At 45.0% G+C, this 25,158-nt stretch overlaps 1 long non-coding RNA gene across 2 annotated transcripts; it reads left to right on the top strand.

The window, feature by feature from the left end:
- Positions 1-1,786: 1,786 nt before the first annotated feature.
- On the top strand, positions 1,787-24,647 carry LOC135422334 (uncharacterized). 2 transcript variants are annotated; one of them, XR_010434436.1, is made up of 3 exons: positions 1,787-2,040; positions 3,007-3,082; positions 3,986-4,372. It is a non-coding gene; the product is annotated as an uncharacterized LOC135422334 (long non-coding RNA). The 2 variants fall into 2 exon arrangements; XR_010434437.1 differs by lacking the exons at positions 3,007-3,082; positions 3,986-4,372 and adding exons at positions 23,130-23,327; positions 24,476-24,647 and having other exon boundaries at positions 1,815-2,040.
- Positions 24,648-25,158: the final 511 nt, after the last annotated feature.

Raw genomic sequence — 25,158 nt, 5'->3', positions numbered from 1 at the left:
CCCCTGGATTTTTACAGTAATACCAGCAGAACATTGCAGCATTTGGACAGTCATAAAACAGAAACGTTCCAGCTTGAAAAATACTTTAGGCTGCTACTGAGATTAAAGCGAGCCCTGGGTGGCTGTATAACTGTCAGGCAAATCAAAGTGTGGCACGGGGTGCTGTGAGGGAAGATGTACTGGGGCTGTTTAACAAACTCCAAGTGCTGCTCACAAGTTTCCAGTGGGATTTCACAGGACCCTTCAGGAGGGAAGACGGATCACGACCAGATGTCCAGGAGCGATGAAGATGCACTGTCCAGTGAGCTCCTCACCCACATGGATTAGGGCTCTTTGCAGGAATCCACAGGCTTGGCTCTTCACTTCTGTGATAAAGACAGGAAAAGCACTGAGGTGCAAATGAGAAATATAAACTGAGAGCATTATTGATGGGGAAAAGTCAGTCCCCACGCTGCATGAGTCATGTAATCCACAATGCTTTGCAAGCTTCATTTGAGAGAAGCAGAGGTGCATGGAGGATGGTTTCAATTTCCAAGCAGTGCTTTCTGACCACTCATGCTTTTGAAAAGTAAAAATAATATCTTGGCTCAGAAATGACTGCAAAGCAGAGGTATTCTGCTTTTGGCCCATTGCCTGCTCACCCTCTTGAAGTGAAGCTTATGTATTGTGATGGAAACATAACAGCTTCCCCTGCCAAGGAACAGGTCATTCCTACTGGAGCCTGTGAACGAGGAGCTATTGCTGCAAGTAGAAAAGCTGAACCAAGTGGAATCAAAGAGAATGAATTCTGGATAAATTTGCACTTTGGAGTTACACCTGAATTTCTTTTAATAGGAAAATTCTTTTGACTTGCTTTGGGTCCCTGTCCTGGTGAAAACATCCCAAAAGTACTCATTACAAAAGAGATTCAGCCTGATTTTGAGGCCAAATGCACTTCTTCAGAGGTGCTTTGCTGGTGTTTTAACCATGAACCTTTATACTCAGAGCATGTTCTCCCACAACAGTAGATGCTTGATATTCTTTAGTACCAGTACGTGAGAGATACTGAAAACGAGGATTTCAGGCTTCCTTGCTGGGAGACAGCCAAAATATCAAAACTCTGATACATGTAATAGAAAATTAAATAAATCAATTGATACTGAATATCTCTCAGCCTGTATCTAAAAATACAAGAAGACCAAGTCTGAGATGGGAGAGTGAGGAAGGTGAAGTGTGTAAATACATGGAAATACAGAAAACAGGTAAAGGCAATATATCATCTGGTGAAGCAATTCATCTGTTAAAAAACATCATTGCAGAATCATCACAGAATGCTTTGGGTTGGAAGGGACCTCAAAGATGATCTTTTCCCAATCCCCTGCCATGGGCAGGGACACCTTCCACTAGCCCAGGTTGCTCCAAGCCCTGTCCAACCTGGCCTTGGACACTTCCAGGGATTAAAGGGCAGCCACAGCTTCTCTGGGCAATTCTTCTCTGTGAGGGCTTCACCACCCTCACAGGGAGGAATTTCTTCCCAATATCCCATCTATCCCTGCCCTCTGGCAGTGGGAAGCCATTCGCCCTTTTCTTGTCACTACGAGCTCTTGTAAATAATCTCTCTCCATCTTTCCTGTCACCTCCCAAACATAAAGCTTAGCAAAAAAATAGGGATAAGACATGAGTGAAAAGGAGAATTTAGAAGTATAAGAAATGCTAAGAATAACTGCAGAAAAATTCAGTGAGGGGAATTTTATTGGTGAAAACGAGAATTTTATCTATCAGGATGATTTTTTCTCTTAAGGAAACAAAGATCAAGCAATTCAAACTAGCACACTGATTAGTGCTCTGTCCTGTGCACTGAGGTTTGAGGAGGTCGTACTCAGAGCCCCTGCATATTCTGTGTTGTCACAGTGACAGAAGAGCTGTACATTCCCCAGGGAGCTGTGGCATCTTGTATCCATGGAAGAGGAGGTAAGGCTGGAAAGCAAAGGCAGGATTTTGCTTTCCTTTTGGCAAAGGCTGGCTAGAGCAAGGCAAGCTTGGTTGTAGCTCTGATTTAAGGTAACTTTCCTCATGTCCAAAAAATCCATAATGATCCTCCAGTGACTCTCCTGGGGCTGGGATTTACCATGAAGTGCACAACAACCCCGAGGGCATGTTCAGAGAGAGGGGCAGGCTGGGCACTGCCCAAGGGCTCTCTGCTCAGTCCCTGTGTGCATGTACTGGAAACACTTCAGCTCTGGAGTTCAGGCATCAGGACAGGAGGATTTCTGTGGTGCTTCAGATATACTGGAATCCAAGGGCCTGTAGTGTGAAAGATGCCCAAGATACCTCAGTGATCAGGGCTGTGCTGTGTCAGCTCGGGAAATATTTACTCCATCCTATAAAACAGGGAGCACTGATACTACCAGGAAAAGTTCATTAGCAAAATGGACTATTGATTTTGTGTTGCACAACTATTTGTATGATTTTGAATGGATTTTCATCTGTGTAAAGAAATTAAGTTCTGTGTGAAAGTTGAATTATCAGTGTGAGCTTTGAGGAACTGCTGAGCCTCCATGGTAGCACCCAAGACTTTTCATGGTTGGTTGTATGTACACAATGCTCTGCTTATACATCAAATATACAAGAGATAAATACATAAAAAATACAAGAGATATAAGCAAATTACTGTGTACATAATCCTTTTTCCTGAGGTAAGATTTAGATTGGCTGTTAGGAGGAAATTCTTCCTAATTTGAGGGTGATGAGGCCCTGGCACAGGTTGCCCAGAGAAGCTGTGGCTGCCCCTGGATCCTTGGAAGTGTCCAAGGCCAGGTTGGACGGGGCCTGGAGCAACCTGGGCCAGTGGAAGGTGTCCCTGCCCATGGCAGGGGGTGGAATGAGATGATCTTTAAGGTCCCTTCCAACACAAACCATTCTGTGATTCTGTGATGATTCTCTGACTCTGGCCATGACTGTAGGAGGAACCTTTCTATAAATACTCAGTAACAGCCCTGAATGATGATTTCTGGATGTTTTTTTCAGTAACACTGGGGTGATAAAGCTGGACAGTGTCTGAATTACCTCTGCTGAAACCCAAGGAGTTATTCTGTAGCTGATGGTGAGACTGAAACCATTAAAGCCCGTTGGTTGGTCAGTTGTATTTTGTGAGAACCACAGAAGTCTGGCCTGTGGGTTTGGATTCTTTGCCAAAGTACTTTGAAGCATTAAGGGGAGGAGAAGGTACTGGAAAATGTGATCCTGGTGAATACATACAGGGCAAGGTTTGCCTCTGTATCCTCAAGAAATGAGGAGCCATGCGAATGTAACTTTGAGCGGGGTCTAGAGATTTCGGTCCTGTCTAGGTATAAAACAGCTGAAGGAATGCCATGGACTTCACAGAAGGACAATAATCTGGGAAATCTACTTTAAAAAAAAGCATAAAGTGCCATAAAACTTACCTTGATTCAAGAGAGAGCTATGGAAATAGAACAAGATTCACAAGTAATTCATCTCAAGCTGTAGACTGGTGTGTATGACTCCACAGCAATAACATTAATATCTGTTAAATTCTCCACATTAGCTTAAACATTCCAGAGAAAGGATGTAATTCTCAGTTGTATAGGGAAGGAATTCACCCTTCCTCCAGTCCTTCTGCTTCCCAGGGACTCTAGAGAAATGCTAATATCAAGTCAACCTATTTTTGTTCCCCCTTTAGTAATTGGGTCAAGATTGGTAGTGACTGAAATACAGTCCCATCAGAGGAGTTTGATGTGAGGGATCAGGAAGGGCTGGTTGCCATTGGGGTGGTGGATGCTGAGTGTCCAACCCAAGCTGGCAGCTCACTCACAGGCTTCACAGAGATTTGAATTTCAATTCACATGATGGTTTGTGGAGCATTGTTCACCTCCCACTGAGGCAAAGCTTGTAAGCTGCTTGTACTTAAAAATAAGTAGAGATGCAGTACTAAGCTGAGTAATTCTTTAATCTATCCTGACTCCTTTTTTTCACTTTTATTAACCAGGCTACTGCCAGGATTAATTAGGTTTGGGGAAGATTTTAGCTTGTTTTGACCAAGTGTCTAATGGAACATGAAGCAAGGAAACAGATTGTGTCTGTGGCAAAGAACAGTGGGGAATGGGGAGGAGAAGCACCGAGAGGAGGTTTTGCAGGAGTCACAAAATGAGTAGAATAAACAGATTTCAGACCTGTCCAGTGTACCTGGCCTTGTGTTCAGCCCCTTAGATGGTCAGCGGTGCCATCTTGTGTTAAGTGGGTGGTATTTTTGGGAAAAGATGGATACAGATTCCTACCAGCCCTTGGGAAAGGGTTCTAGAAGAGCTCTTGAAAACTCCTGGTGTGAAATGAGAAGAACAGTGAAGCCCAGAAGTCAATGAGACAGAAAGGCAGAGGATGACCATATATATAAATATATATATATGTCAGCACATATATAAATATTATATATAAAATATTTTATATATATATACATAAAAATATTTGTAGTTGAGACACTGGAGTTCAAGGCAGTTTAACAGATTTTTCATTTAAACTGTGACATTTTCCATACTGGTACAAATGACAGCAATACATGTTGTGGATGCATAGGGGTTTCTCTGAAAACAATCATTGTTGTCAAGCACTGGAAGGGGCTGCCCAGGGAGATGGTGGAGTCCCCATCCCTGGAGGTGTTCAAGGAGTGACTGGACATGGCACTCAGTGCTCTGGGCTGGGGGACCGGGTGGGGATCGGGCACTGGGTGGATTTGATGATCTTGAAGGCCTTTTCCAACCTTAATGAGTCCATTATTCTGTGTTTCTATATGGTGATGATTTTGCTGATGCATCTTCTTCCAGTGCTTGACAGAGAAGCACTGATGCCTGCACTTTCCCAGCCCCTTCCCTGGGGATCTGTGTGAGGTTGTGGCTGCCCCAACTCTCTTGGATGTTTAACCATCACCACACTGGAGCCTTGCCAGGGCAGCCTGGGCAGTGGAGAGGATCCTGCTTCTGGTTTGTTTTTTTTTCTTTAGATTCCTGAGGACCTTTTCCCAAGTTGGAACTCACAGATTTCATGGTAGATGAATTTGCATGTCCTCAGCAATGGGATTTTCTATACCAAGTCCTTCTAGATCACTAACTGGCATTCCTACAGTACTCACACCAGCCCATGGCAAGGGAAATCCTGTGTTTTCTTGCAGAGTTATAAATTCCCCATGCCAGTGTAACATTTCTCTGCTTTACAACCTTAATGTCGTTGTCCTTTAAGATTATTTTTTGCATGCTTTCTTTATTGAAAGCTTTATTTCGGGCTGAGAAAGTTGGGACTATTCAGCCTGGAGAAAAGAAGACTGTGTAGAGACTTCATTAGGCTGTGTGGAGAGCCTTTCCAGTATTGAAGGGGCTACAAGGAAGGTAGTGAGGGGCTCTTCATTAGGAACTGTAGTGACAGGACAAGTGGGAATGGCTTCAAACTTCCAGAAGGCAGGGTTAGATGGGATATTGGGAAGAAATTCTTCCCTGTGAGGGTGGTGAGGCCCTGGCACAGGTTGCCCAGAAAAGCCATGGCTGCCCCTGGATCCCTGGAAGTGTCCAAGGCCAGGTTGGATGGGGTTTAGACCAACCTGGGATAGTGGAAGGTGTCCCTGCCCATGGCAGGGGGTGAATGAGATGGTCTTTAAGGTCCCTTCCAACCCAAAACATTCCATGATTCTATGATTTGTACACCAGCTCCACAGTTATTTTGCATTCTGGCATATCTGCAGAGCAGTGGCCCTTTGCCCAGCAGGTGCCCTCTCTGAGCTCGCCCCTCCTGGCCTGTCCTGTGCAGGTTCTATGAGTATGGATGATTCCCAACCCAACCCCCACGCACTTGGCAGGTCAGTTGGTGTTCTGTGATGGCCTCATCCAGCACCTGGGGAGGTGGGAAGGGGAATTTTGGGGGTCCAGGAGGAGGCTGGTAAGAGGTGGTGCTCATATGTACACCCCACCACGTGCTTGCTGCTCCACCCCTGTAAACAGAGACAGAAATGAAGTGATCAACTTACAGGGTCACAGAATCATTAAGGTTGGAAAAGACCTCCAAGATCATCAAGTCCCCCCTGTGCCCCATCCCCACCTTGTCCCCAGCCCAGAGCACTCAGTGCCACAGCCAGGCCTTCCTTGGACACCTCCAGGGGTGGGGACTCCAAACCTCCCTGGGCAGCCCCTGCCAGTGCCTGAACACCCTTTCCAGGGAGAAATTCCTCCTGATGTCCAACCTGAGCCTCTCCTGGCACAGCTGGAGGCCGTTCCCTCTCCTCCTGTCCCTTGTTCCCTGGCAGCAGAGCCCGACCCCCCCCGGCCCCCCCCTCCTGTCAGGGACTTGCAGAGCCAGAAGGTCCCCCCTGAGCCTCCTTTGCTCCAGGCTGAGCCCCTCCAGCTCCCTCAGCTGCTCCTGCTGCTCCAGCCCCTTCCCAGCTCCGTTCCCTTCCCTGCACACGCTCCAGCCCCTCAATGTCTCTCTTCCATGAGGGCCCAGAACTGGACACAGCCCTGGAGGGGCCTCAGCAGGGCCAGCACAGGGACAGTCACTGCCCTGGTCCTGCTGCCACACCATGGCTGGCACAGCCCAGGGGCCACTGGCCTCTTGCCCCCCTGGGCTCCCCTGGGCTCATGTCCAGCCCCTGGCACCGGCACCCCCAGGGCCTTTCCCACTGGGCACTTTCCAGCCACTCTGTCCCAGCCTGGAGCTGCAGGGGCTTGTTGTGACCCAAATGTAGGGCCTGGCACTTGGCCTTGTTGAACCTCACACCACTGGCCTCAGCCCATGGATCCAGCCTGTCCAGATCCCTCTGCAGAGCCTTCCTGCTTTCCAGAAGATCAATGCTCCTGCCCAAAGCCCATGGGTTTTGTTTTTGTTTGTTTGTTTGTTTGTTTTTTGGTTTTTTGTTTGGTTGGTTTTGGTTTTTTGTTGTTGTTGTTTTCATTTTCTGCCCTGTGGAAAAGATAATTTTCTACCCAAAAGCTGCCAGAATGTCTTTTTGTCCTCCTCTACAACTCCCTGCCAGGAGGTTGTAGCCAGGTGGGGGTTGGGCTCTTCTCCCAGGAACCAGCAGTAGGACAAGAGGGCTGGGCCTTCAGCTGTGCCAGGGGAGGTTTGGGTTGGATATTAGGAAGAAATTCTTTACAGAGAGAGCGATCAGACATTGGAATGGGCTGCCCAGGGAGGGGATGGATTCTCCACCCCTGAAGGTGTTGAAGGTGAGACTGGATGTGACATCGGTGCCATGGTCTGGGAACCACGGCGGGGTTGGATCAAGGGTTGGACTTGATGATCTTGGAGGTCTTTTCCAACCCCACTGATTCTATGATTCCATGATTCCAAAGAGTCATTTTCCATGGCTAGTGGAGTAGGTTATTGCTAAACTTGTAGCTGGGCTGTACTCACAGCAGAGAACAATGACACAGAAAAGAAATGGAGAGCTGTGGTCACAAAGAGATTCTCAGTTGCATGTTCAGCACAGTGTTCTCATGGTTTGCTTTTAACGATCTTTTTGGAGAGAAAAATAGTAGGTACTGTAGCACTGTAGATTTTGGGTTTCCTAGCACAAAGGAAGCTAATACACAGGTAAAAATACAGCTGAAAAGAAAATTGCTTTTTCTATTGTGGGAAAATCTTTAGTGAAGTGATTTGAGCATTTTAAGGCATTTTGGGGTTTTAATAACCAAGATCATTTTCAGTGGAACCAGAGAGGTTTTTTTTGCTGTAGCTGTTGAACAAATTAGAAATACTTCTCTAGGCTGACCTGCCATTAGTGTCAGGAGTCTTTTGACCTCAAAAGGAGATTTCAAAGCTGATGTCAAGTTCCTGTAGTAATGTTCAGCCTGGCAGCTTCCCTAAGGCAAAGCAACTCAGCCAGGCTTCAGCACAAGGGGTTTCTGCACTGAGGTCTGACCTCAGTCGGATCAATTAATGCATAAATGTCTGTGCAGTGAAGCCTGACCTTAGCACATGAAGAACTCTGTGGAATAAACCTTGGGGAACACATCTGACCTTCACACAGCCAAGTCCGTCCCTGGGAAATCTGGGAAACACAGGGCCCTGCAGATGACTTGGGGTTTTTGGTTAAGTGGTGTTCTGGCAATGAAAATTTATAACTGCACAGGGAGGGCAGCTTAGGCCATGGAAGAAGTGGTAAAATCACTGTAAGATGCTTAAGGATCTATGAGATTAACATTTCTGAGTGGGGAGGGTTATTCTGTATGCAGAAGTTTCTCTAGATACAAATACCAAGTCAGAAAATAAATGTCTTGGTAGGACTCGCCTATTTGGAAGACCAGCAGAACAGAATGCAGACAGTTTGTAAAAGGAAGTAAAGTAATTAACCCAAAGTGTTGTAATAATGGCTGAGTGCTGCTACTGCCATAGGAATGATGGTCTTCTGGGCATGGCTGGGTTTGGAAAAGAAGAAGGGCTTACTGCTAGCCAAGCAACTGTGTCTATTTGTTCTCCCCAAATCACAGACATGAGAAGTTTGATTTCCTATGGCACATTTAAGAAAATTCAAAGCAAAATTTAAATTTTGGTGTGCATGAAAGTACGTATTTACAGTGTAAAGGATTCCCAAAGAGGGGCTGTTTTGAAGACACACAGAGCTTTTCTTTGCATAAAATCACAGAGCACCTTCCTCCAGCCTCCTTGGCAGGAGCTGCTAGAGGCACAGTTTACCTCTGCTCATGTACCTGGAGGCACTCAGCAAAATACAAGTAGAGCTAAAGCACGAGGCTTCCAAGTTATGCATAGTTCAGTTCCTACCTCACGCACTCGATGAGCTCTTGGAGAAGGAGTAATTCCAGTTCAGTGCTATTTATCCCTCCCCTCTGGAGCAGCGTGGCAAAGCTCCAGCTCAGCCCTGCTGGCCCTGGAGGGCTCAGCTCTCCCCGGGCCGGGTGCCAGGCCCTGGCTGGGGGCCCGGCTGTGATTAGGGTGTCGCTGCAGCAGCATCTCTTCCCAAACACAAACACACCTCTGGGGAATGCCCCATTCAGCTGCAATAGCCACACTGGAGATGGTATTTGAGTAACGTTGGCTGCCGGCCATTCCAGCACATGATTTATTGTTTTCTGTACAAATCTGCTTTTAAAGCTTCTCCTACAGTGTTACAGGTGATATCATTCAATGCTAAGGACTTGCAAGATCCATTTCAACCCCCGAATCTCTGCAGAGACACAGTCTTGGCCGTGACAGGACCCCAGGGAATGGCTGGAGCTGTGTCAGGGCAGGCTCAGGTTGGATCTCAGCCAAAGGTTCTTCCCCCAGAGGCTGGTTGGGCACTGCCCAGGCTCCCCAGGGCAGTGGGCACAGCCCCAAGGCTGCCAGAGCTCCAGGAGGGTTTGGCTGATCCTCTGGGGCACAGGGGGTGACTCTTGGGGATGGGCCTGTGCAGGGCCAGGGATCGGACTGGATGATCCTTGTGGGTCCCTTCCAACTCAATATACTCTGTGATTCTGTGAAAATACGTAGCTTGTATCTGTCCATTGTTGGGTTGCAAGCATAGAATTTTAAGTTATTAATGTGTGTTCTCCTTTCATTTTCTTGAGTGTGTCTGGGAAGGGTGATCCAGCCCTTTTAATGTTTTGTATTCACTGTAGATGATTGCAAGCACTGTGGAAATATAAATGGAAATAAAAAAAATGAAATAAATAAATGAGTAAGTGAAATAAAGTAAAAGAAATTGGAGACCCATGTGTGAACAGTACCCAGGGAAGCCACCCTTCCATCAGGTGAGTGGGCAGCAGTAGGACAAGGATGGCATGGCCAAAGAAGCTCTGTCAGTGAGGTGAGCAGGGGAGAGAAATGACTTTCCAATCCCAAAGGTCAGAAGTGAATTTCTAACCTGGAAAGAAAGGATGAGAAATTATCTGTCCAAAAAGATGCCTTGGAGCCTTTTGGGATTACTCCCAGGTGATGTAGTTTGGGTGTCCTGCTCTCCTTAGGGTTGGGCTGGGCTGTGCTGGGTTATGCATTAAGACATCCTGTAGCTCTTGCTGATTATTAATACAGGAAAGATCAAATATACCTGAGAGTGTGAGTTATTGCCACATCAGTGTCTCTCTCGCTTGGGATCTGAGCACAAGTTCTGTTTTCACTGCAATGTTTGCAGCAGGTGGATGTCTTGGAGCTGCAGAGGTTTGTGTGTGTGGTCACCTCTCCTTCCCTGCAAGGCCCGTGGGGGTGGAGATCACCCTGTAACCTGCTGATAGTGTGCCCAGGGGTGTGCCATGGTTGAGGAGAAACCGAAAGACTGTCAAAGAGAAAGAGGGGAAATTTAGGTTGGATATGTGGAAGAAATTGTTTCCTGTGAGGGGGGGAGGCCCTGGCACAGGTTACCCAGAGAAGCTGTGGCTGCCTCAACCCTGGAAGTGTCCAAGGCCAGGTTGGACAGGGCTTGGAGCAACCTGGGCTAGTGGAAGGTGTCCCTGCCCATGGCAGGGGGTGGAATGAGATGGTCTTTAAGTTCTCTTCGGTCCCCAGTCATGCAATGATTCCATGCTAACACTTGCAGTACAGTCACAAATGCAGAGCCATTGAACACTACAAGTAAATGAACCTGCCAAGACTGCTGCTTACACACACAGGCTGGTGCTGCTTGTGTGAACCTCCCCTGGACTGATGCACCCTACAGAAACTGCTCTAAACCATGTAACACCTTCCTCACGTGCTATACACCCACCCCTCAAAGAGGTTTCTGTTTATCAGATCACCTTGTAAAGCACATGTAAAGTTGGGTGTGTTTGTGATATAGGGGTTGGAGAAAGAGGGAGGTACATGGGAAGCAGGGCAGATGGATAGACACAAATCTCTAGTTCTGATGGTTCTTATAAAGTCTGTGTAGCTGTGGAGAAGAGCTTCGGATAGTGCAGGGATTGGTCTGAATCCTGCAAATCCTGTTGGTGACGTGTTCTTGCCATGGGCTGGGGTCCCCTCCTGCCCCTCCTCCTTGGAGGCAGAGGTGGCTGTTTGCTGTGAGGAGCTGTCTCTGTCCTTATCAGAGCCAAGGAGCACAAGTAGCTTTGGATGCCAGAAGCCCCTGTTTCTTGTTCCAAATAGTAATGCACTGCAAAACTTAACTTGAAAAAAATCCATCTCCATCCTAGAAACATGTACACATCTGCATGAGTAGTTATGAAGATTAATGTAACGCACAGGGTCAGAATTCCCACTGACATTTACTCAGTTTGTCCAAACAAGTTAGTGGAAACCTCCTGTGAGTATGAACTGCACTCTGCAGCACTGCACAGGCATTTCACATCTTGATGCCAATTCCCTTGCAGACACATCTGTAAGACTTAGTCCTTAAGTGCTGTAAAATAGAATACTAGGAGCAAAAAATCATAGGCATAGTGTGTAAGTTTTAAGACCTTACTAGAAGAAATATAAGCAAAACTGCAGTTATCCCTATTTCATCTCTGTGCTTGGACCTAAAATCAGTCCTAAGACAGACAGTTTTTCAAGGAAAATGAGAAAGGCATGTAAGCCAGAGTTGAGCAATTTTCTTACCTTAATGATTAATGCCTAAAGTAATAGTGAGGTGCAGATACTATGTCAGATTTGTAGAAAGGCTATCACCTCTTAAAGCACAGACAGTGACTGCTCACCTGGCATGAAGAACTGTGTCTGGCCATCCCTCAGTTCAAACACTCGTATCTGAACACAGTAGTGCTCTCCAATCCTTTGGATGATGAATGTTATACAAAAACAAGCCATTTTTTGGTCCTATGATCAATGTACACTGATCTCAGTGAGCAGGTTTGGACTCAGCTGCTGTAAGGATATTATTTGAATTTGGAAGCAGCATTATATTTGTTATACTATAAAATAAAGAAAACCACTTTATTTAGTGTTTAACTCCCTTCCAGGCCTTCCCAGCTAGGAGAATATTATCGTTGCAACAGCATGAGCTGTGTAACACAGACTTTAAATCAGTGTAAAGGTGCTATGGACTAATGTGCTTATTTCCATATGGGAAAAAATTGTATCATCAGAGAAAATCTTCCTACTGGTGTAATTCCAGGCACATTGCTGTTTTCAATAATGTAATGATGATAATTGATGGCTTAAAATTGACAAGGTCAATTCACTTGGCAGCCGTTTATTTGGCAGCCAGCTTGGCAATATGAAGGATTGACACAAAATAGGGCAAAGGTATCCTGTCCTGCCCACAGGTCTGATAACAGCACAGTATTTCAGTGATGGACCCGGGCTGTTTAGTCAACTCCTTTGGCACAACATCTCTTAATTATGTTGTCTAACCAGCTGTGCCACATGACAGGGTCAAACCTGAATTGCAATGCCAAATTGTAAAATTTTCTTGCCATGATGAGTTAATCAGGCAATATGCTACTGGTGTTATTCCAGCCTATTTTCTTAGGACATGTGCAGGTTCACAGCATGAAGGCGAGACGATCGTTCAGTGTATTAATGTCTGTAAGAAATATAGGTCCCAGTTTAGCAGTTGTTCTTCCAGGGTTGGATGCTGAGCCTCGGACAGGAATGTCCAGGGACCTTTGTCTTGGTATGGGACTGATAACCCAACTTTTTCCATGTTCAGCATTTCCCACGCTCTGCAAACCTAAACCATGTTGATGTAACCACTGGCTCTGCAGTGTTAACAGGAAGATAAGGGGGTAACAGCACATTTGTATCCCAATCCTCTACAAACCAGGAGCAGGTCCCACTATTCGAGGGTGGCCCCTGACAGAAGGGAACCCGAGGTGGGAATATCTGTGCAATCAGCAGTGATTAATAACAGTACATCCTGCACACCACGGAAGGATGGCAACGAGTGTGGCCCTAGGTGAGCACTGCCCATTTAATTTACAGAGTTTCTAATACATCTCTGAAATGAAATTATTTTCTGTTCTCTGCCCCAGGAATCAACACACATTTATATCCTTTTTACAATTCTGTGTTCAGGAGGGGAAGTGAAGCCCCTGCTCTTGTAAGCAGAGATTACTTCATCCACAGAATTTTGGCTAGTAAAAATAGATTAATTCTATTTTTGCATGTTAATTTCATTCAGTGCTGAAATCATTGAAGCAGATGCAGCAGCCCCAGTTGCATTCAGTTTAGGATCATGTTCTGAATGATGATGAAAGAGAAGAAATGTGTTACCCTACGCTGAATAAAAGGAGGGGTGGTGGAAGGGTATTGAACACTGAGTTTGCTCCTTTGACATATGAAACAGCCTGCCAGTTTCTTCAACTAAGTACATAAATCATTTAAATCTTGATTATGTGTTCTCTGAGTTTGCTGTTGTCATTGGAAGTGGCTTTATCAGACTCCAGTCCCTATGGTACTTCAGGAATGCAAAGCTATCTGAAGGTCATTTGCAACCTCAGCTGCAGAAATGACCAGCTGCTGTCAGCTATTATCACAGTGTTGATGTGTGTCCTACTAGTTGTGCAGTGAAATGTGAGCTGTATTGGAGGGACTCTGAAGCAGAAGAAGAAAAGTGTGGTTTCTGTGCGTAGGCAGAAGGACACTCCCTGTCAGCTCCAAACATGACCCTCGTCACAATGGGATGCAGTGACTCTGCACGGATGGAGGCTGCTGACAGTAAGACAGGCACTTGGAAATCTGCCTTCCCCACTGGCAGCTGGCAGATGTCCAGAGGTGTTCCGTGAGGGCCACAGAGTGAAACAGTGAAACAGCCTTGGCTTTATGTCAAGTTCTCCACATGGCAGTGAACTAGGGTCCCCAGAGAGGCTGTCAAGACTCCACTCTTGGGAGATGTTTCAAGACCAGACTGGTTGAAGCCCTGAGCAGCCTGGTCTGGTCTCACAGCTGTCTGGCTTTGGGCAGGAGGTAGGGGTAGAGGACCTCCTGAGATCCCTTTCAACCTGGATTGTCCTGTGATGATCACCTGAGTAGGCTCTGCTTGAAAGTGGAGGGCTTGGTTGGAGAGTACTCAGAAGAGGAGGTCATCAGAAGGCCCCCAGACCTTTGAGTCAACACAGTTCCTTGTACTGACCCAGGCGTTCATCCTGGGAACACATCCACGTTGTGGATGAATTCTGCACAAAGGAATGCATCCAACTTACTCCAGACTTGGTCTTTTGAAGTACCTTATTGGGAAGGTTCTTGCTTCCAGTCATATCCTGGACAGTAATCAGATGGTTTCAGATCCATTCCTAATTGTTCATGATTAATTCACTTCCTGAATATAGTAATTAAAAACATTGTCTTACACCGCTTGTTTGCTGGTGTTAATAAGGTGGAATGGCCAGGGATTCTCCTTGAACAATTCTAATCGAACTTCTGATGGGTCAGGCTGTAGCCAAACTGGTGACACACCCTTTGATCCAAAGTCTGAATTGCTTTGATGAGGAAGTTTTGGTAGGCTTTGAATCAGTTTTGTGTTGTTTCTTTTTTCAGACTGTAAACAACGTCTTAGCAACACCCTAGTGCCAGGAACCCAGAAGGAAGATGGATGCTTGGCTTTGTTAAGGTTATGTCATTTCTGAGGCCCTGAATTACACACATCACTGTGTACAAGTGCCCTGCCTCATCTGCAGGTGGTGGTGAAAGGGGGGAATCAAAGCTACAATTACTGCCTTAGGAACAGCTGGACCTCATAAGATCTGCAAAAGAAGATTCCTCTGAAATATAACCTTGGGGAGCCATATGTGCATAGCTGTGAGGATTTTGGAAGTGATGTGGTGCAATGACAGGGAGATGACTGGTAAATATTAATTGGGACAGTGGCCCATGCCAAGAAATTCCTTGCGCTCATGTTACCTTCCCTCCATGCAAAATATTTACTGAGTTAGAGCAAAATACCACCATTAATTTATATGGTCATTGCACAATGACTTCAAGAGAAGACAAGGCCTGGCAGCCCTCGGGTGTGTTGTTGTGTTGCCTCAGTGAGGTGATCAAGACATGTCACCCGCAGCTGAGGAGCTGCTCCAATTCACATCTCCACCTTTTTTTCCCCAATGCACTCAAAAACCTCCCCATAAAAACATCCCTATTTTTCATTTTTAAATGTCAAAAATCTGAATTCAGTTGAAAATAAGAGTTTTTGAAAAATTGCTAGGCACATCAAATTGAAACATTCGCCATCATCTATCACTCATGTAGACTGATATTGATCAGTATCAGCATTTTTAGCAACTGTTCTGAATTTGTAGGTTTCTTTAAACTTCAAAATTTAAAATATAAGCCTCATGTTAGTAGAAATAGGTGTACATCATAGTCACTAGATGTTTTAAATTTAAGATGCTTGATGCACCAAAGAAAATACTTGATATTGTACCTTCAGGTAAACCCAGAAGATTCCTCTATAAACACAAAAGCCTCAGCTGTGCAATTTATAAAGTCCAGCTCTTTTCCAAGATAGGGCAGCCAGCACGTGTTTGAGGCCCAAAAAATACTGGAATATGTGTTGGGTGCATAGAGAATGGTGATCATGCCTGGGGCCTGGTGGTAGGACCCAGCTGGGAGGAATGTCACTCACAGGGGGTGGTCTAGAGACTGTTGGAGTTCAACCTTAAGGATGGTAGTGGGATCCCTAGATCATGGTTTGTCTGTCGGTCCCTGACAGTGTAATAATACTGCTGTTTAAAATAAATCAGAACAAATTATTTTGTCAGCTGAAGATGAAATTTAGGATTAGAAGAAATACTCAAAAAGGAAAGACCCTGGAAAAATACCACCATCTCCTCCTTTGTTAATGCTTCATGTCCAGAGGTTTACAGGGAAAGCTTGAAGAACGGAAGTGTGTGTGTTACAAATCACAGTCAATCCCAGAATATACTGAGTTGGAAGGGACCCACAAGGATCATGGAGTCCAACCCCTGACCCTGCACAGCCCATCCCCAGGAGTCACACCCTGTGCCCCAGAGGATCAGCCAAACCCTCCTGGAGCTCTGGCAGCCTCGGGGCTGTGCCCACTGCCCTGGGGAGCCTGGGCAGTGCCCAACCAGCCTCTGGGGGAAGAACCTTTCCCCAATATCCAACCACAAACCTGCACATCAGCATTACTTCACCTCCAGGCAATGTGGTCTCTGTTTTACTTTTCTCTCTTAAAATTGTTTCCATTTAGAGCCCTTAAGCAGCTGTATGAATTCCAGGGTGATAGAAAATGACCCCCAAATTGTGCTGCCCGATGGCTCTTGGCTCAGCAGGGCACTGGGCTCTCTGTGTGGCTGCCCATGTGCCCCACACATGCCTGTGCACAGGCTCCCAGCAGGGAATGTTGTGATCCCCTGGCCTGTGCCAACTCACATATCTGAAGGTTTTCACAAGGGGAACCCCTTTGTGTTAGTCATCTGGTTGTCAAACAAGCCCTGGCTGCGATCCTGGACCTGGCACTAGATGAAATATGTGCACTTTAAACATTTCATACTTAGACTGATGGGAATGGGCAGTTCCTCAGTACGTTTTCTCAATGTTTTTAAACAATAAATGTCAACCTAAGGGCAAAGCGAGGCAGATTTCAGATTAAAGGGATGGGATTTGCTTAACGTTTATAAATCCCTTAGTCCCAACCTCCTTCATGTTTCTTAAAACAACGAGCAAGGAAAGCCTACGTCGAACACAGTGGGCACTTTTGTCAACACAACTTTTTCCTTTAATAGTGTGATAGAGAGATTTCAAAAATAGATTTTTTATGAAGGATTCATGACTTGGCATGCCATAGAGAATCTAGTATTCTCCCAAGCAAAGCTAACGGTTTGTTTGAGAAGACTAACAATGCCAGGGAAAAGAACCTTTCATCCCCAAGATAGCTAAAATATTCCTTTGTTTATTTTTCACCCTTAATTACTTTTCCTGTCTTGGTTTAATCTGTAGTGCTGAAGCTTGTCAGCACCTATGGCCTTTAGTTTAGAATTGATGTCTGGGGAACATGAATAAAAGCAATTTTCACGTGGTGTCTCCCTGTCATGACTGCTGCCTAAAGCTCGCTGACTTTGCTTTTAAAAGACCCAATTCTATGCCCAAATAAATGCAACAAAACGTAATGGGAGTCAGTAGTTTTATATTCCTTAACACCAAGGCAGAGGCTTCCTTCTTTGAGCCTGATGTTCTGTCACTTTCAATAAAATCTTCTGATTTCTGTTGGGTCACTCACTTTCCAAAGAAAAAATATCTCAGAAAGAATGATTACCTCAGAACACTTGTCTTGATTTTGACTTAGTAGAATTTTAAGACTACTTGAAATGTAAATTGTCGAGTATACAGCTGAAGGGAGGAATTGTTCTGAGTAATAAAATGAACTTTCTATTTGGAAAAGTAGTTCTCAGAAAAAAACATTGCTCATACTTTTTTTTCCAAGTGAAGTGATTTCTTGAAACATCCCATGTATGCTTTCCATTGTGTAAGCTGGCACTGCCACACTCCAGAGAAGTTTCTCAGAAGGCTTCCAAGAAGCCTTGCTGTACCATCTCTTGGACAGGGCTGTAAATCTGGATTTACTCAGCCAAAGTAGGGCTTTTAAGCTTTCATTTTTTCATGGTTTGGTGGCTTCTTTTGTCCATAGCAGAAGTTTCTTGGTAATTTGCATTGTGGGCTTCTCACCTTCCTGCCACATTCACTGGCTCAGCTGGTTAGAGCATGGTGCTCCCTACACCAAGGTCATGGTTTGATCCCTGCAGTGGCCATTCCTTTAGGAGTCACACTTGATGATCCTTGTGGGTCCCTTTCCAACTCAGAATATCCTGTGGTTTTCTAAAATGACTGCTGTAGGCTTTGGTTATGGAGACCTCAGCTCAGTATCACCAAATAATGCTCAAGGCAGTCACCACTTTTTAGGATTGGTGTCCACATCTTTTCCTTGCCTTTTTTCTGTTGTGTCACTGAGAGTGAATCATTCCAGTTTATTGATGTTGATCACAACCATAAGGAGATTTTTGTCTCATTGCAGACTTGCAAACAAGTCAGTCACAAAAACCAGAAAGCGCAACAGGAGATCTCAGGAACTGCAGCACTGCTCGTATATGTAGCCTCCAAAAGTTAAATGAATTTTTCAAAAGCCCAAATGAATCAAAAATCATATTAATTATTCATCAGTATGTAAACCTGTCTGGGCTTAGAAGGTGCAACGGTGGCTCAGCAATGGCTTTATCCTTTCTCCAGTTAATGACATCTTTCAGAGAATCACAGAATCGTTTGGGTTGAAGAGGCCTTAAAGTTCATCTCATTCCACACCCCTGCCATGGGCAGGGGCACCTTCCACTAGCCCAGCTTGCTCCAAGCCCCGTCCAACCTGGCCTTGGACATTTCCAGGGATCCAGGGGCAGCCACAGCATTGTTGAGGCCAGACCTCGAGGGCTGTGTCCAGTCCTGGGCCCTCACAGCAAGAGAGACATTGAGGGGCTGGAGCGTGTGCAGGGAAGGGAACAGAGCTGGGAAGGGGCTGGAGCAGCAGGAGCGGCTGAGGGAGCTGGGGGGGCTCAGCCTGGAGAAAAGGAGGCTCAGGGGGGACCTTCTGGCTCTGCAACCCCCTGACAGGAGGGGGGGAGCCGGGGGGGGTCGGGCTCTGCTGCCAGGGAACAAGGGACAGGAGGAGAGGGAACGGCCTCCAGCTGTGCCAGGGGAGGGTCAGGTTGGACAGCAGGAGGAATTTCTCCCTGGAAAGGGTGTTCAGGCACTGGCAGGGGCTGCCCAGGGAGGTTTGGAGTCCCCACCCCTGGAGGTGTCCCAGGAAGGCCTGGCTGTGGCACTGAGTGCTCTGGGCTGGGGACAAGGTGGGGATGGGGCACAGGGGGGACTTGATGATCTTGGAGGTCTTTTCCAACCTTATAGATTCTATGATTCTGTGAATAAGAGAAGAGTTCAAGATAATCTCTTTTTGTGAGAGGGTGTCTTCCTCCTACACCACAGTCTCTTTTCTTCTTTGCCTATTGCAGTGTCTGCTAATGGGGAAACCTTAAAACTATGAGAGCAAAGATAGCAAGAGGTACAAGAGGGTAAAACTGAATCAAAGGCAAGAGAGTGCAGCGGGGATGTGGATAGTAAAACAGGCTCCGTGCTGAGCACATTGAAAGGAACACAGCTGGAACAATGTCTGAGAGTAACAGTATATCTTCCCATATACGTTTGCCCATTCCTCTGTTATTTTTCCCCAGTATTGTTTGCTGCATGGTCTCCCCACCAGGGTTAGAGATCACAATAATGTTTTGTGCAGGTAGCAGAGTACTCCATGTGTGGGAAGTAGTACATAATTTTACTTACAGAGCGAAGACATGACGCTTTTTTTAACACATCAAAGACAATTTGTTTACTAACATCTGTTTTGGAAATGAAATAGTGGTTCTTAAGACTGCAGACTTTATTCTGACCAGAAAGATGAAAGATCTGTGTTTGTGAGGACTGTGCTAACAAAACACGCTTGTGGACTGTCAGGTTCAATACTTTACCTGTAATTCTGGTCTAGTTCTCATGTCCAAAGAGCTGGAGAATATATTCCCAGGATCATGACTGCTGCATGCCTTGCTGACCAGCAGTTCTTTATATCAACAGGATGAGAGAAAAACCAAGTCTATGTGTATTTGTTTTCTATGGAGACAGACTGGGAGACCTGGGGTTGTTCGATCTGGAGAAGCGAAGGCTCCAAGGAGAACTTAGAGCCCTTTCCAGGGCCTAAAGGGGCTGCAAGAGAGCTGGAGAGGTACTTTGGACAAGGGTCTGGAGGGACAGGACAAGGGGCAATGGCTTCCCACTGATGGAGGGCAGGGGTAGATTGGATACACATAAGAAATGCATCCCTGTGAGGGTGGGGAGGCCCTGGCCCAGGTTGCCCAGAGAAGCTGTGGCTGCCCCTGGATCCCTGGAAGTGTCCAAGGTTGGACAGGGCTTGGAGCAACCTGGGCTGGTGGAAGGTGTCCCTGCCCATGGCAGGGGATTGGGGAAAGATCATCTTTAAGGTCCCTTTCAACACAACCCATTCTGTGATTCTTTGATTTAAATCAAGACTTGAAAAAAAACCTCTATAAAACTCCTAAGTTCTTTGGGCTGGAGGATCAGGGGAACATGTCTGTGTGCAGCACTTCAGAAATTGCTCTAACTGGGATTGCCTGGCTGATTAGCAATTTCCCTGGAATATTTTCCTCCAAATATGAGGACACTGACTCTTATTCTGTGCAAATCTGCTGGGGACTGTTGTCTTCGTGGCTGTAACCCATCTGCCTCTAGAAAATATTATACAGATGTCCTTGTTCTGTCAGTTTTTTTGTATTTCCCACTTCTCTCCACTTAAATACCCCTTTAATTCACCCTGGCATCAACTGATGCAAACAGAGAGAGAGAACGTAACTCCTGGAAATGCTATAATATCCTTGTTCCAGACAATGCATTTTCATAATGTTCATGTAATGTATAACTAGACCTTTTAATTTTTTTTAAGACCATTTGTGAATGGTGAGGTGAGGACATTTTGCATTTGAGCAGTCAGAAGCTTTAGAAGCCTGCAGCAAGGGAAAATAACAAAAGCTGTTGCAAAGCTCTTCTTTCACTTCCCAGGCTTTGAGGAGATGCATTCTTGGGTCTGGTTCATGTGGGCTCATTTCTCTGACTTTCACTTTGAATTTGGGAATCAAAGGGATTTTAAAATTCTAGGTCAAACTCATTAAAAAACACGGAATCTCACCTGGTTTCAGCTCCCTAAATCACAAGAAACAGTAAATCTGCTCTGGTTTTGATGCAAATCCATAAGTCATGGGGTGGGTGTATTTGAAGCTTGGCCCAGAACCTCTATGTCCAAGAATCAGTTGTTGCTCCAAAAGTTCATGACTCTTTTTGTGAACAAGCTTACAGATGGGAGGAGGTTTGGTGGCACACGGAAAATGTCAGATTTTTGGGGAGATTGCAAAGATAGCTCCCAGCTTTTTGATTTGGGATTTTCCTGACAGAAAGCTACATCTCTGAGACTGACGGCTATCAGACACACCATTCTAGGGCAAAAAAAAAGCCCAAATCCCTTCTCTGTTTCCTGGTGTACCAGGGCAGCACAGGGACCCCTCTCCCTGCTCCCCACTGGCTCCTCCCTGGAGGAATGGGGGCTTTCCCGGAATTCCTGCCTGCTTGTGGTTCCTTAGCCAGTCCTGCAAAAATGTATTTTTTATTGAATGTTATTCTAGCCATAAAACTTTTAAGCTGTTCAAATACTTTCCTTTGTACCATAGACATCTGAGACTATTAGACATTAACAAGTAAATGTACTTTTTTTTGTCTGCTTCAATCTGCTGAGGAGTTTTCTTTGGACTGATCTGCCCTTGCCTTGTACCAGAGGAAACAAGTCTGAGATGTGATATCGTATCTCCTCAATTGCTGTCTCCCCAGACTGTAGATGTAGGTGTGTTTTACTTTGAATTAAAAAAGCGACTTTATTTCTTGGCAACTCATTTCCTCCCTCAAGATCCAGAGATGTTTAAAGCCAAGAGGTACCAGACTGATTCTCTTTGATTCCTGTATTAAGCCTCTAAGTCTTGCAGGAATGGAACACATACTTTAGTAAGACTCAACTGAAAGATTTCAGGAGATGGAAATTCACTCTTTTCTATAGTTATTTTAATAATTAATATAATGAGCTCTTTAACTTCTGCCTCGTGCCACTGGAGTTGACTGTCTATGCACTCTCATGTGATTATTTTCGTAATGGCCTCATCTGTAGTTGGGTCCCTGTTGAATTGTGTCCTAAACTGCAAATAGAGAGAGAATGTTCTAGCCCTAGGTTGTTTATGAGAGACAGAAAAAACCCCATTATTGCAGTTTGAGGAGGTCAGACCCCAGATTTGCTTAATTTGCTCTGGATCTCATATAAAGACTGACGTGGTAAATTATACACCTGAATTGGTTATTAGGAGTATGTGCCTAAATAAGTATATTTACTTATAAATATAAACTTATATGTAAATTTATATTATAAATTTATAAAGTAAATATAATTATGATTTTAGATTAGAATTATATAATATATTAATACAATATACAATAACATTAATTATATTGTTATATAATATATTATATACTATATAATGTAATCATATATATGATACAATTGTTATTCTTATATAAAAGTACAGTTCTGATAAGTTATATTGGAATTGTACACCTAAATTAGTGACCTGATTTTCTGATGTGCTGAGCTTCTTTAAAATGGGCTCTTTGCTTGGGATTTCTGTACAACCATCCTTTTCTGGGCTCCTGATGGGATCAGTTTTCCTCCACCACCCTCAGCCATGTGTTCCCATGGAATTCCTCCCCTCACAGTTGCAGGAGCTCATTCAACACAGCTCATTTTCAGGTTGTGGAAGAAAGGTGTGAAGCACCTCTTGATCTGTGCTGAGTAATATTCAAAATTGGTCAATAAAGCAAAACATCTCCCATCATTTCTTGAGGAACATCAGTGAATGTCGTGGACCATTCCGCATCATGCAAGAAATCAGATCAGGAGATAAGGAATGGCCCCACAGGGCACTTACCCTGCAGCAAGGCAGCTGAAGTAGTTGTCCTTTCTTCTGCTGGACAGGATGGCTACAGGTGACATTTTGGACCTGTGTTCATTATTTATACAGTTTTTGTGTCTCCAGATATGTGGTACTGTTGCCTCACTATCAAAGGCAGCCCATAACCCAGGGGATGCAGTGGGGATTCTTTGTGCACATTTAGGCTTTATTGTAAGAAGGTTCTAGTCTCCACCGCATAGAGACGACAAATTCTTTCATTCTTATCCCAACAAAAATAGGGTATGTGTGCATTCAATGCCTGAGCATTTGAATCTTGTTACACAAATGAGATATGGGAGCAGATAAAATCCAAATATGTTTTTGTGTTACACTGAAAGCACCAAACTTCAGAGCCAGTTCTTCTTGAAAACAACATTGTAAACTGCTGATACCCATCATAGAATCCCAGAACAGTTTGTGCTGGATGGGGCCTCAAAGATCATCTTGTTCATGCCCCTGCCATGGGCAGGGACACCTCCCACTAGACCAGGTTGCTCCAAGCCCCCTCCAACCTGGCACTGAACACCCTCACAGGGAAGAATTTCCTCCTAATACCTAATCTGAACCTGCCCTCTGTCAGTTTGAATCCATTCCTGTCACTCCATGCCCCTTGTCCAAAGTCCCTCTCCAGCTCTCTTGCAGGCCACTCATTGGTATATTGTCCTTCTCCAACAGAGATTCACAACTGCTTTTGTTCAGGAATGAAGCTGGAACTGAGGATGAGGTTTCCTGCTCCCTGCTGTCATTGAGTGCATCTTTGCTGAGAAGGGATACCTGTGACAAGGTGATGGTCGTGAGACATCCAAACCAGGCATTTTTACAACACTTGCAGTGGCAGCAGGTGTTTTCAGAGGTCACCTTTATGAATTACGGGTACACAGGCAGGAACTAGGGAATTTTGTCTTAATAACCTATCTTGTTTATAACGGTGACACTACAGACATTAAAGATTGAGTGTAAAGAAAATCAGAAGTGAACATTTTAAAAAGGAGTACTGCTTATGGCTATCACAGAGCTGGCTCAAAGTATTTGAACAGGAGGCCTTAAGCTGAGTGTGGGAGTTCGGGTTTACCTCAGAAATCCTGGGAGATCATGAAGGTGAGAGAATTTCAGCAGAGGCTGCACACAGTGCTGAATGATGCCCATTGCTCTTTTCTGAAATAGGGGGCAGGTTTAACCATAAAGACCAGGTTTTTTTCCAAGAGAGCTGGAAGTAGAGCTGAAAAGTTACACCTCAGAGGTCTTTGCAGTGTTAGATTTTCATTCCTAACTTCTTATTCAACTAAAGTTTTTATATGTTGTGCAGGAAATTCAGTATGTTTAACACCTGATTCACTATGTATAACACCTGATAATTTGCATATGACTTTTTTGCCACCTCCCCAGTGGGAAATGTTTGAATTTTTTACCAGCCATTTACTTACTCAACTGCTACCAGACAGGTAGGAACTATTGCTTGCCCTTCAAACAAGGGTGGGGTTTTGTAAAGTCTGATCACAGCAAGGTCTTTAATTCCAAGCCCAACTATTAACAGTCGATAGCCTGTTACCACATAACTCTGACACAGATCTTGCCACGTAACCCTCCAAATTATTTTTCATCCCACAAATGTTAATATTTACTAAGCAGAGTCAACCTCCAAACCGCAGAGAGTAATTTGCATTGTTGGTGGTATGAATTATACATTAGCTAAAGAAAAATGTTAACCTTCCACTAATATGATTATATAAACAGAACTCACACTTGAGCACAGGTCAAATACCTCTGGTTAGTGCCGAGCTGTTTTCCCTGCTCACTCTCCCAGGAGCACAGCTCCGGGTGTCCGAGGCGGGCGCTGGGAGCACGCGGGGCGTGGGAGCTGCTCCCGCAGCACAAATAACACACAAGTAGATCTTGATGAGCTGGAGTTGTGTGAAGTCTCTGGGGCTGGAGAGTCACCAACAGTAATCTTCTGTGCACAAGCTCCCCCTTATGGAAATGAAAAATACTAAACAATGCTTTTTTTAAATTCTCCTGGACAGGATGAAGAGTTGTGAAGATGAAGCCACCTCTCAAGCTACAGTTGTGTTTTGACATTCAGCATTTGAAATGCAGGAGATTTAAGGAACTGGCTTATGCTCCTCATGACACACAGGAATGATCGATGACGTGGATGGGTACTCAACATGATTTGAGCTGCTTTCAAATTTGGAATTTCTTGTGGCATCCTGTCAATGAGGAAGGAAGAGAGGCTCTTTGTGTAGCAAGAGGGACTATGGTGTCACAGTGAGAGTTGTAGCTCTAACCTCCTCTGCCTTATGAAGAGCAAAAACAAGTCATGGGGAACAAATAGTTTAATTTTCAAGTAGTTTTTATACCTGTTTCTGAGGACAGCCTACAATGTGTACTTTGAGTTGGATTCTGATGGAATTTCACCCTTAGTGGGATGGCAGTGAATGGCAGTAAGAAGTTTCAAGTTGTTTGGATGAGAGATGCAGCCTGGAGGCTCACATGTTCCATACATGGGGCCAGTAATTTGCTTTCCTCTGTGGTCAGTATGGTCGTGTGGTCCTGATGGAACCTGTCTGAGGGCAATTTCAGCTCTGTTCACTCAGTGCTTACACTCTCCATTTGCATCTCTGAATCCCAATAGGAGCCTACAAGGACCTTTACACTGACTTGCTTGGACTGGTCTTGTGATCAAGACCTTTCCTGGTGCTGAAGG

Source organism: Pseudopipra pipra, chromosome 15 (assembly GCF_036250125.1).
Source record: "Pseudopipra pipra isolate bDixPip1 chromosome 15, bDixPip1.hap1, whole genome shotgun sequence".
Lineage (NCBI taxonomy): Eukaryota > Metazoa > Chordata > Aves > Passeriformes > Pipridae > Pseudopipra > Pseudopipra pipra.
Note: the sequence above shows the minus strand (reverse complement) of the source record. Positions and strands in the feature narration are given on the sequence as shown.